This window comes from Petaurus breviceps, unplaced genomic scaffold (assembly GCF_028583685.1).
Source record: "Petaurus breviceps papuanus isolate PSGF00001 unplaced genomic scaffold, PetGlider_PUasm1.0 178, whole genome shotgun sequence".
Lineage (NCBI taxonomy): Eukaryota > Metazoa > Chordata > Mammalia > Diprotodontia > Petauridae > Petaurus > Petaurus breviceps.
The window spans coordinates 8,151,083-8,164,780 of record NW_027185777.1 but is presented as its reverse complement, the minus strand read 5'-3'; positions in this window follow the sequence as shown (position 1 = coordinate 8,164,780).

Sequence of the window (13,698 nt, the reverse complement as noted above, 5' to 3'; positions counted from 1 at the left end):
TGTCGTTTAGGTCTGCTAAGTTTAAAACAAAACAAAACAAAACCAAACCTTGGGATTCATCAGTGTGCAGAGGAAATGTAAGGTGGATGGCACAAATATTTATGAATAGTACTCTTAGGACAAAATTGGATGTGTTTGAAAGCAAGGAGAGTCAGGATGTCAAGAGAGTGACTTGGTGTGTTCCGAGGTTTACCCAGAACTTCTGTCACTTTATAGATTGAGACATGATTGATGGTAACATTAATATAAGAAGTGTGCCAATGGTAAAGAAGGCTTAAAGATACCTTGGAAGAAGATTATGCTCTGCCTCAAAATATTGTAGTCTGGAGGAAAATGGTGGCCAAATGCTATGTGTTTGAGGGTTTGATCAACTTGGGGGCACAAAGCAGGTCTTCAATGATCAATATCAATGATACACACACACAAACACACACACACACAAAACATTGTGTGTATTATTAGGGTGCTTACTATATGCAGAACAGTGTGCTGAATCCTGGGGATATAAATTGAAAAGACAGTCCCTTCACATCCTAATGTTTCCAGGCAATCCAATTCAATAAACACTTAATCAATACCTAGTTGGTACCAAGCATTATGGAAGACACCAAGCATGCAAAGTCAAGGTCAAAACTGTCCCCTCAGGGCAGCTAAGTGAATAGAGTGCATTGGCCCTGGAGTGGAGGACCTGAATTCAAATGTGGCCTCAGACAACTTGACACACTTGCTAGATGTCACTCACCTTGGGCAAGTCACTTAACCCTGATTGCCTCACCTTCCCTCTCCCTCAAAAAAACTGTCCCCCCTTCAAAGAACACACAAACATATATCTAAGAGAATATGTACATAGGTAAATAAAGAAATGATATAGAAAAAAGCAATTTCAACAGGGAGAGTACACTAGAAGCTTTAAATCTCCCATTACATCTTTTAAAAAGTATTTTTTTCAAATTACTTGTAAAAATTAACTTTCGTTTTTAAAAATTTTGAATTCCAAATTCTCTCCCTCCCTCCTTTCCCCCTTCCATGAGACAGCAGCAGTTTTATATAGATTAGACATGTGCAATCATGCAAAAACATATTTCCATGTTTTGAAAAAAGAAACAGATTTAAAAACCCAAGAAAAATAAAGTTTGAAAAAATATATGCTTTGATCTGCATTCAAACTCCAGAAGTTCTGTCTCTGGAGGTGGATAGTATTTTTCATTATGAATTCTTTGCAATTGTCTTGGATCATTTTTATTGCTGAGAATAGCTAAGTCATTCCCAGTTGGTCATTGCATAATGTTGCTGTCACTGTCTACATTTTCTTCTGGTTCTGCTCATTTCACTCAGCATCAGTTAGTGGAAGTCTTTCCAGGTTTTTCTGAAATCCACCTGGTCATCATTTCTTATACCAAAATAGTGTGCCATCACAATCATATACCATATAACTTGTTCAACCATTCCCTAATTTACGGGCATCCCTCCATTCCCAATTCTTTGCCACCACAAAAGAGCTGCTATAAATATTTTTGTACATTTTTCCTTTTTTTTTTTAAATCTCTTTGGGATATGTGGGAAATGTTGTTCTATACCTAGTTTCTGCCAAACTGCTTTGTGCTTTTCCCAGAATTTTTTTTTGTTTGTTTTTATAAATAGTGAGTTCTTGTCCCCAAAACTAGGATCTTTGACTCAATCAAACTCTAGATTACTATGGTCATTTACTATGTATATTGTATACCTAATCTATTCCACTGTTCCTCCCTCTATTTCATAGCTAGTAACAGGTTGTTTGGATGATTACCACTTTGTAGCATGGTAGGAGTTCTGCAATAGCTAGGACAGCATCCTCCATATTTTTTTTTCATTGATTCCCTTGATATTCTTGACTTTTTGTTCTTCCAGATGAATTTTGTTATTATTTTTTCTAACTCTACAAAATAATTTTTGGTAGTTTGATTATCATGGCACAGAATAAGTAAATTAATTTAAGTTGAATTGTTATTTTTATTATATTGGCTCAGTATACCCATGAACAATTTATACATGTCCAATTCTTTAGATTTGATTTTATTTGTGTGAAAAGTGTTCATATAGTTCCTGGGTTTGTTTTGGCAAAATAGACTCTGAAATGTTTTATATTGTCTACAGTTATTTTTTTAATGGAATTTCTCTTTCTGTCTCTTGCTACTGGACTTCATTGGCAAAATATGGAAATGCTGATGACTTAGGTGGGTTTATTTTATGTCCTACAACTTTGCTCAAGCTGTTCATTATTTCAAGTAGTTTTTAGTTGATTCTCTAAGTATACCATTATATCATCCACAAAGAGTGATAGTTTTGTTTCCTCATTGCCTGGTCTAATTCCTTCCATTTATTTTTTTTCTCTTATTGATAAAGCTAAGATTTTTAGCACAACAATGAATAATAGCAGTGATAATGGGCATCCTTGTTTCACCCTTGATACTATTGGGAAAGCTTCTAGCTTATCCCCATTACAGATAATATTTCCTGATGGTCTTAGATAGATGCTACTTATTATTTTAAAGAAAGCTCCATTTATTGCTATACTTTCTAGTGTTTTTTTTAAAGCAATTAGGGTTAAGTAACTTGCTCAAGGTTACATGGCCAGGTGTTTCTGGTGGGTGCTAAGTGTCTGAGCCCAGATTTGATCCCCAGGTCATCCCGACACTGGAGCTGGTGCTCTTACTCGCTGAGCCACCTGGCCGCCCCTAAGCAATTGGGGTTAAGTAACTTGCTCAAGGTTATATGGCCAGGTGTTTCTGGATGTGGTGCTGAGTATCTGAGCCTGGATTTGATACCCAGGTCATACCGACACTGGAGCCAGTGCTCTTACTCACTGCGCTACCTGGCTGCCCCTCTAGTGTTTTTTTAAAAGCAGAAATGAGTGTTGTATTTTGTCAGTTTTGAGTGCTTGAATTTGTTGTATTTTGAGTGTTGTATTCTGTGTCTATTGAGATAATCGTATGGTTTTTGGTGGTGTTGTTTTTGTTATTGATATGGTCAATTATACTAATGGTTTTCCTAATATCAAACCAGCCCTGCATTCCTGGCATAAATCCCACCTAGTTCTAGTGTATGACCTTCGTGATATCCCCCGTAACAGTTTTCATGTATTAGATACTCTGATAAAAATACTTAACTAATTTGTTCAGTTAAAAACCTGAAAAAACTAAAAGCAATACCACCAAATTAAGAATTGCCATTCTAATATTAATTTAAAGCCTTTTTCTGAGAATATTAGCAAGATTTATTTAAGTATCCCTGGGAAATAAAACAAGTGACTCCCTTTACGAGTTAACCCAATGGAGGCATAAGAGAAAGACTATTGGTCTTGGAGCCAAAAGACCAGGGTCCAGTACTAGCTATGTGACTTTTGTCAAATTACTTTATCTCTCTGGGCTTCAGTTTCCTCATATAAAGGAATTGGCCCATAGCAGGAGTTTGTGAACTTGGGTTTTTAAAAACATTTTGACAACTGTATTTCATTGCAATCTGTTTCCTTTATATAATTCTAAGGAGAAATCCGTAGGCTTCCCCAGCATTTCAAGAGGTTCAGGACATACACAAAAATAGGTTAAGACTCCTGAGTCTAGATGATTTGCCTTTAAAGAGTCTTATTCAATTTTTTTTTTGCAACAGTGCCACTTTCTAATGATTCCCCCTCTACTTCACCCCTTCCCCCCATAGAACCTCCCTTTGTAATAGACTAGATGACCTTGGGAGTCCCCTTTACTTCTAGCTTTCTATGAGTTTATGAATTGTAGGAGACTGGAAGTGATTGACCTAAGCAGGGGCACAGCCTTAAAACCACATGTGACTATCTAAGTCCTTAAGTACAATCTTTTGACTGAGTCCAAGTTTACAGAACAAATCCTTTTACCAAGAGGGTTGTTCTGTGAAGTTTGGATTCAGTTAAAGGGTTGCACTTGAGGACCTAGAGAGCTACATGTGGCTTTGTGGCTTCAAGGCTTCAGTTCCCCACCTGTAGCTAAGGTAATACAGGAACTCCATAACATATCCAGGAATTGCTACTGTCTCTGACTTTGTACAAAGAAATGCTAACTCTACCTCCCAAGGGCCAAATTCATGACTGTAGTGTTAAATGTGATGCTATAACCAAATGAATTGACTAGTCACAAACTACACTATATAAAACTATAGCACTTGGACCTAGAAGGAACTTTAAATGACATAGTCCAACCTTCTCATTTTACAGAAGAGTAAACAATCCCAGGGAGGTTAAATGACTTGCCCATGATCACACTGGTAATAAATAGAATCATAACTGGAATTAGGGCCCTTGAAACTTTTCTGGCTTAATTCCCACTTTATTTCTTCTTTTTTTTATTTTCTTTTTTGTAATCATCTTAAAGGGAAGATTCACTCAGTTTTTTTTGGGGGGGGGAGTTTTAATGTGTAGAAAAAAATTGAGTACTCTATTTACTCTAACTTGATTCTTTATTCCTATAAGAAGTCTTTCTTTTTGGATCATATGATCTCACTCCAGGCATCATGGTTCACTTTGTGCTGGTTTACTCCAAATTGAAGTATGTGGCCTAGGATGCAGTAGCTTTTCATGGTTAACCCTGAATATATACCTTTAAAAGAACACCAAATATCACCCAATTAGAGAACTGAAAGATTGTCTGTTCCCCTACCCTATCCCAGAACTGTTACCCTAAATGCAATAACATTTATAGAACATGATGTTGGTGCTAACCCAACATTATCCACACCAAATTACTATCAATTGGCACACACTTATGAAATATCTGGATCTGCTACTATTACCTGTGCTATCTTACCAAAATGACTTGATTATAAAACCTCAGTTTCCTGTGGGGAAAATACTTTATTATTTATTACTTATTAATATTATTTGAACCTAACTTTATGTGACTAAATATTGTTTAACTGAGAATGTGAGGTATGGGTCATGCTGACCCTAGAGAAACCTCAAAGGGAGCTGAAGATTGCTGCAAGAAATGCTTGAACCTTACCCAGGTCTTGTTTTGGGATTACCCAAAAAGCTTGTGTTTTGGCTTTGCCCAAGTTTTATTGAATGTTTATACTTGTTGATATATATCTCAAGAAACATCTGGAAAGCACTCTTTTTGGAAACTGCCTGCATGTGGGCTCCACAACTTGTAATCTTATTTGAACCCTATAAAAAGTAAAACTCACAGAGACTTGAGAGAAAGCCATGCCTTTTTTTCTGGCTCTTGCCACTGTTGAATATCTTATTAAGTTTTCCTCTAAAACTTTTCAGGTTTTGATTTTGTTCTTAAGTGACATCCCTCACCTGCCAAATGAGGATTCTGGGCTAGATTGTCTCTAAACATCCCTTATGGGTTGCAAATCATTGCTCTTGTAAAATGGCTAGCCTTACAGATAAAATCTCCATCTGGGGAATAGGATTTATCTCTCTCTGTGTGGGCTAATGAGCTAAATGAAGATCTCATTCACAGTTTGGGATTCTTGAGCACTGTGCTCTAACCAGATGAGTTAAGCCATCTCATATATAGGTAAGAAAAGAAGAAAGAGGAGTACAAATTGACAGTTTGATAAGGTCATTAAGCTTTCACATTCATTCATTCATTCATTCATTCATTCATTCATTCATTCATTCATGTAACATTCCATTAGATGCTAGGTAAAAACAATGATAAATCAGGGGTGGCCTGGTAGCACAGCGAGTAAGAGCACCGGCCCCAGTGTCGGGATGATGTGGGGATCAAACCCAAGCTCAGATACTTAGCACCACACCCAGAAATAACTGGCCATGTAACCTTGGGCAAGTTACTTAACCCCAATTGCTTTTAAAAAAATGATAAATCAGACACTGTTCTTGCCTTTCATAATCTAGTAAGAATCATGATATATACACAAATGATTGTAGTGAAAAATGGGATAAAATACATAAGATAGGTACAAGTAATGTACATTGAGAGTTGATAGGGGAGAAACCAGTGATGAAAGCAGAGAATAAGAAAGAAATACAGCTTAGCTCTCTTGTGCAACTATTATTATACAACAAAGATTAAGGAAAAGTACAAGACTAAGTGGTGATTAAGAAATACAAAGAGAAGGGACAACCAGGTAGCACAGCGAGTAAGAGTACCAGCCCCAGAGTCAGGATGACCTGGGATCGAATCTGGGCTCAGACACTTAGCACCCACCCAGAAACACCTGGCTGAGTAACCTTGAGCAAGTTACTTAACCCCAATTGCTTTAAAAAAAAAAGAAGAAATACAAAGAGAAACAATAGTAGGCACCTTTTTTCCAGGCAAGAATGACATGGGAATATAGCCCTATATCATTGATTAATAAAGTGGTTAGCATCCCACTATCATTTAACCAACTGTGAATGTAGAGAAGAGGATTCATCCAGGAAGACCAGTGTAGAACCCTTATAGCAAGCAGACCAAGATTGGAGTCTGTAGGTATACACCTTGGTCATAAGCCAGAGGCAAGCCTGTAGTTTAGTCCCTCTGATTCTATGTAGTCTTTTAGTATATGGACAGAGACTATGTCTTGCATCTATCTCTTGGAGCACCATACAAGGATAGCCCTGAAGCTATGTCTCCCAAATCTTGATCAACCATTGGGTGCATGGGATTGGGGACATTAGTGATCAGATCATGACATAGCTCATAGTGCTTAAGACCCCCTGAAAGTTTGCAGTTCCCTGACCTATGCTATGCATTAGGATCTTGAAGACCATAGCACTTAAGACTAGGACAAAGGAGTAGCAGGATTCCAGAAAATATAAATTAGGGTTTACATAGGACCCTAACACAACTGCCCAAATCAGGAAATAAAGCTGGAAAATGAGTGAACAAATGAACACACTGATGATAAAGAAATATTGTGGATTCAGAGATGCACATGTCATAAACCCAGAAGACAAAATTTACTCCACAGTATCTACACCTCAAACAAAAGCATAGCTTGGCCACAAAGTCACCTATAATTCCTCAAAGGAGGAGCTACATAATGAGAGATGAATCAGTCCAGGTCAAAAAGGAAGCAGACCAAAGCCACTATATAATTCAAACTGTGAGAAGCTGTGCTTCTGGCTTGGGTATGATAGACAAATCTAGTTTTTTTAAATACTTAAAAGAAAAGTTAATCATTTTATTGGGGAAAAGGTAGTAAAATTACAATAGTTGGGGACCTCAGTGTTCCTCTTTCAGACCTTGACTAATATAACAAAGATAAATGAGAAAGAAATTAAGAACATAAATAGAATTTTAGAGAAGTTAGATATGATAGATTTCAATTTTTTTACACTTATAAAATTTGTTTAAATTATTTTTTCTCCCTCATTGGAAAAAAAATCTTAAACTTTCATATGGAATATGTGTATCTGTTGTGTGTGTACTCAAAGAAAAAAATTCATGCATCAATTACGTCAAAAAATATAAATGCCATTCTGCATACTGAGTCTATCACCTCCCTACCAGGATGTGGGTGACATTCTTCTTCATCAGTACTATGGAATCATGGTGGGCAATCGTGTTGATCAGAATTCTTAAGTCTTTCTAAGTTTTTCATTTTTTCACAATGTTGCCATTATACAAATTGTTCTGAATCAATCCATATAAGTCTTCCTAAGTTTCTCTGAAACTGTCTACTTTGTCATTTGTGGAAGTTACTGAATGGGGAGAAAAAGGAGTATTCCTATACTCCTCAGTAGCAAGTAACACATTTACAAAAACTACACTACAGCATAAAAATTTCACAAACAAATGCAGAAAAGCAAAAAAAAAAATAATGTGTCTTTATTGACTGCAACATAATAAAAATTATAGTCAATAATGGGTTTTTGAAGAAAGAATTGCCATTAAGTAGAGACTAAATTTTTTTTTAAAGCAATCAGGGTTAAGTAACTTGCTCAAGGTTATAGGGCCAGTTATTTCTGGGTGTGGTGCTAAGTATCTGAGCCCGGATTTGATCCCCAGGTCATCCCAACACTGGAGCTGGTGCTCTTATTCGCTGAGCCACCTGGCTGCCCCTGAGTCTAAATCTTAAAGAATTGTTCAGCTTGGGGCAGGTATGTGATGCAATGAATAGAGCATGTGCCCTGAAGTCAGAAGGACCTGAGTTCAAACCCTGCCTCAGACACTTGACATTTAACTGTGTGAGCTTGGGCAAGTCACTTAACTCCAATTGTCTTCCCCCCTCAAAAAAATTGTTCATCTTGAGAACAAATCAGAAAAAACAATAAATTATTTAACCAGCTAAAATAACCACAATGAGACATGCCAGTATTTTGGGAATTCAGCTAAAACAATCCTTATAAAGGAAATTTATATCTTTAAACCAAGAGTTCTTAACTCTTTTGTGTGTCATGGAGCCCTTCAACAGTTAAACCTGTGGACTTCTTAGAATAATGTTTTTAAATGCATAAAATAAAATACATAGTTATCATAAAGAAACCAATTAAGTTGAAATATGATAACCAGAATATTTTAAAAGTAACAAATTCACAAATAACAGTTTAAGAGCTACTGCTCTAAACATTTTCATAAAATAGAACAACAAAAAAGAGACAGAACTGATCAATTAATTGGACTTGGAACTAAAAATAACCCAGGAAACCAACAGATTAAAAATTTCCTCAATTAAACAATGAAATAGAAATTCTGAAGCTCAAAGAAGAGATTTACAAAATTAAAAACAAAAAAGACTTAATAAATAAGACTAGGAGCTTATTTTTAAATACCAATAAAACAAATAAACCATTAAATATTCTGAATTTTAAAAAACTGACCAAAGATGGGGGGAAAACAGGCTAAAGTTTCTGTGCTAATCAGTACTTCCAGCTTGAGTGAGAGAGACTTAGTCTCCAAAAAACACAAAAATAAGTAAACAAACAAAAACTCATCTGGAAGAACAAAAGGTTAAGCATCTCAGGGAAAATAATGGAAGGAAGTGAAAAGTGAGGGGGCCTAGAAATAGCATATCTCAAATATATCTCAAAAATACAGTTGTTTGTTGTTTTGTTTGTGTTTTAGTTTTCTTTGACTCTTCATGAGACCAGTTGGGACTCTTTTGAGAAAGATACAATAGTTTACCATTTCCTTCAACAGTTCATTTTACAGTTGAGGAAACTGAGGCAACAAGGTTAAATGACTTGCCCAGGGTAACTTAGTAAGTGTGTGAGGCCAGATTTGAACTCAGGAAGATGAGCCTTCATGATTTAAGCTCTGGCACTCTGCCCCATATTATACAGTAGTTATCAAAACTATTTGGTACTGATTAAAAAAGAAAAATGTGATCTGTGGAACAGATTACCTCCTCTATATAGAGAAGCAAACATACCAAGAACCTAGTGTTTGATAAACCTAAAGACTTCAACTACTGTGGCAATAACTCATTATTAGACAAAAACTGCTGACAAAACTATAAAACAGTCTGGTAGAAATTAGATTTAGTTCAACATCTTACAAAATTTTTTTCCTTTTTGGAGGGCAATTAGGGTTAAGTGACTTGCCCAAGGTCACACAGCTAGTAAGTGTCAAGTGTCTGAAGCGGGATTTGAACTCAGGTCCTCCTGACTCCAGGGCCAGTGCCTTATTCACTGCACTACTACCCCTGACATATCACAATTTATACTAAGAAAAGAGGGATAGTTGATAGGAGGAAGAAGAGTCAGGGAAGGCTTCATTGAGGATTCTGAGCTTGATTTTGAAGGATTTGTAGGATTTCAGCAGAATGGGATCAAGAAGATAAAAGAAAGGTGAGTGCACATACAGGGAACAGTATTGGCAAAGACTCAGAAGGTAGAAGATCATAAGGTTAGTAGGTCTAGTCAAATTCACAAGTAATCCAGTCTGACTCGACCATTGATCAAGAGAGGTTAGGGAGTTGTGAACACTGTGAGATAAACACACAAGAGAGAGGTTGTGGAGGCTGTCATGATAAGCCAAGGGGAATAAGAGAAAAAAATAGCCTGGGTAATGGATCTTCTCAACCATAGACCTTATGAAAGACATCCACAGTTCATGGCATTATTTGGATTAGAATCCACTCAAAAACACAGCTCAAGGTTTCACTTAGAGGACAACCAGAGGATTAGTTCAAAGCAAAAGCCATCCCAACAATGATTTATTAAGCACCTGCTCTCTGTACTAGGTTCCTCTTTACCACGAAGGCCAAAGAACAACCGTTCTAGGTGCTGAAGATACAAGCACAAAGGGTGAAGTAATCTTTACTCAGCAATGAGCTTATATTCAAATGGAGGAGACAACAAATGCATACACATTTACTTTATGAATAAATTAAAATTAATACATATAAATACAAAGTAGTTAAGTACTTGATTGTTTGGGAGAGAGGGCACTAGCAGTTGAGATTGAAGTTCAAGGGAGATACTATGGTTGTATTTGTAAATCTGTGAGCCTGTAAGGACAATTAAATCACAGGATTTAATTATTCAGTCAAAGGAAGGATCTTGGAGATCATCTATCCCCTCTTTTTATAAATGAAGCCTATAGAGTCACTTATCCAGCATCACAGTATTGAATAGTAGAGCCAAGATTTCAAAGAAGGTCATTGTGGGAAGAAAACCAACTACACAAAGACCTAGAAGGGATGAGGATTTTTTACACCATGCCTCCCTCCTCTTCCCAGCCTCCATCCTTGAAAGAACAATATTTTTTGTCACTAGTTTCTGGCTTTATGAATTTGATTTTTCAGCTTGCTATCCACTAAGGTGCCTGCAGCAATCTACCCTTTCTTCTCTGTTTTCTTCACCAGTAGGCTACTGTTATTTTTGAGCCTACAGGCTATAAACTGAACCCCAAGTAACGGTTCTAGCACTGTCTCAGTAGAAGGAAAGCTAAATTCATTTGTCATGGTTAAAAGACCTTTATAGGTCTCTTTCATTTTTATCAAGGCATAAAAAGCAATTATTACAATTAATGCAATTTACCATGTGTTCCCCTTCCAGAAAAGCTATTTCTGGGTAGGTGTGCCATCTGTCCTCCTCAGAGTGATAAACCCTAGGATTTAACTCTGTCCAGCAACCTGAGTTGTATGCAATCTCAGAAAAAGCAAACATCAAAAAGTTCCTTGAAAGTAATGACCAGTTATACTCCTGATGACCTTAGGTAGTTTCCTTAATGCTATGCAAGGAAGGCCTCTTGCTTTATGCTCAAGAAATCCCATAGGCATTAGATGCAAGGTCCCTCTCTTCCCCCCATAGAAAAAAAGGGAAAGGTTTACTTACTCAGGGAGATCACACGACCAGCAGAGGGAGCATAATTCAATTCTCAGCCCTTTCTTCCAGCCCAGCTCAGACACTTGAAGATGTCATCTACCAACATTACTTCTGACAACCAGGAAATATGGAGGAAGCAAACTCGTTGGCATATGGTCCATTAAAAGCCAAGGGAAATAAAGCAGTGCTTGCCAAGTGAAACCAGACTGAACTGGAAAAGGGAGGGGAAGACACCATCTTTTCTTGTTCTTGAGAGTTGGTATTGCATTCTTTAAAAAAAAATTAAATATCTATTTTCCATCAATGAAGAGCAAATTGTGACCTATGAAAATATTTGGTATGGTAATTCTCAATTATTACTTTTATATCAAGGGCCTCTCCATCACTTTGGTCACTTAAATGGTTCAGATTTCTGTGGTCTTCTGCATTTGATAAGAGCCAGTGCCAACTATATGATTGAGCTAATGTCTTGCTGTTCCTTCTCACCAATGTTCTTCATTTTGCCAAAGAATTTTTGAATGAGGAACTGTGAAGTGCATAGCTATAAAAGAAACAGACCAGTCTCTTTCCAGTGATAGTAGGATAGACAAGCAAGCTTGTGAATAGCAAAGCAGCTTTCCTTCTCAGCCATACCACCTTCATTCCCTACTTGGCAGTAACCTCCATTTCCCACATCATTCCTTCCAAAAAGAGGTGTTTTCTCAGTTAAAAAACAAGCTGAAATTTTGTATGGTTACAAAAATAATCTAGGTATTTTTTTCCTGCTCATTATGTTGGTTTGCACAAGCACTTATTTTCCAGCTGTGTTTTATGGCTGTCATTGGATTTGGTGAATGGTTGGCTGGGAAGTAAGTTATGTTCTCAGTATGGATCCTTGGAAAGCTTGGTGTTCATCCTTGTCAATTCAACAAACATTTGCTAAGGGTCCACTATATGCCAAGTACTGTGGTAGACACTGGGGCTACTGAGACAAAAATGACCCTGTCATGACTCAGGGATATTGGGTGGGAACACATCTGTCAATTAAGGAAAGATGCCTCTGAGGATTTTTGGTGGATCACTTACTGGATCAGGTAGGATTAGAGCCAGGCCAATTGTTCCTCTGATTTTATCTTTGTCCTGATTGCCCATTACAGAGTAGATTCTTAATAAATACTTGCCAGTTGAGTGGAAGCAACATGGTGTTGGGGAAAGAGTGATAGATTTAGGGTTAGAATCTTGGCTTCATCAGTTGCTGCCTTCTTGACCTCATGCAAGCCAATGTAACCACTCTGGGCCATAGCTTTTTTCATCTGTAAAGTGAGTAGATTGGACAATATGACTTATGAGGCCCCTTCCACCTCAAAATCTAAGATTCTTTGATTGGTTCCCATTTCCACCAGATCATGAGCCAGTAAGTTGGCATTATTTTTAGACCAAGGAAAAGGAAGAGTAGTTTTTATTCTCAGCTTTTTAAAAGCATAATTTCAATTTTCAGCACTTTTTAAAAAAACTACATGTACTGTCCTGTTTTAAAATCCCTACCAGACTCCTGCTATAAATTCTACTAGTATATTTCATTAAGGCATATAATCTTTCAAACCAGATTGAGTCTGCACATGCATTAAAGTAATTAATTGACAGACTAATTCATTTTCATTGATTTCATAAGGTATATAATTTATATAGTAAATCGAATAAATTTACTAGATATCAAAATAACTAGTACAACAATCATCATTGATGATATCCAGGCCTTGTACCATTCCACCCTTACACTGAAATTAAAAGGAGGGGACTTATGAGCTTTGCTGTGGGACTCTGGGTAATGAATGAGACTCAAGGTAGCTTGTGATCATGACTGCAGCCCACAGAATAAAAGGGAATCTTGTAAATTATCTGATTAATTTGATCAATATTACATAGACAGGTCAATCCAGGGTCCAGTAATGGAATTTTTTTTTGTCCTTAGTATCTTGTATGTGTACAACCAAATAATTATTAATGTCCTTCTTCATTTTGTGTCATGCAAATTTGATAATAAATAATCACCAAAATCCTACAGAAAATTCAGCAATTTTCTAGAAGGTTCAATCATTTTTGAAATGTTGAGTCAAGTACTCAAGAAAAGTTGGTTCCATAGATTTAGAGATGGAAGGAGTCATTGATATTTTCTAGTCTCACCCTTTCATTTTACAGGGGAGGTAAAGTGAGGTCAAAGGGGTTAAGTGAATAACTAATATCACACAGAAAGAAGACTTGAACCCACATTCTATGACTTCAGTGGTTAGGATAGTGTGAGGAAAATGCAATATATTTGTTCAAAACCTATTCTTTTTAGTTTGATACCTTTTAAATATTAGGAGCAAAAGGGTCTGGTCTCTTTGAGAAACAGTTTGTGGAATGTAGATTGAATTAAATCATCAAACATTTAATTAGTGCCTATATTATGCAGAAACATTGTAGTAGGATCTGGGTAAGATACA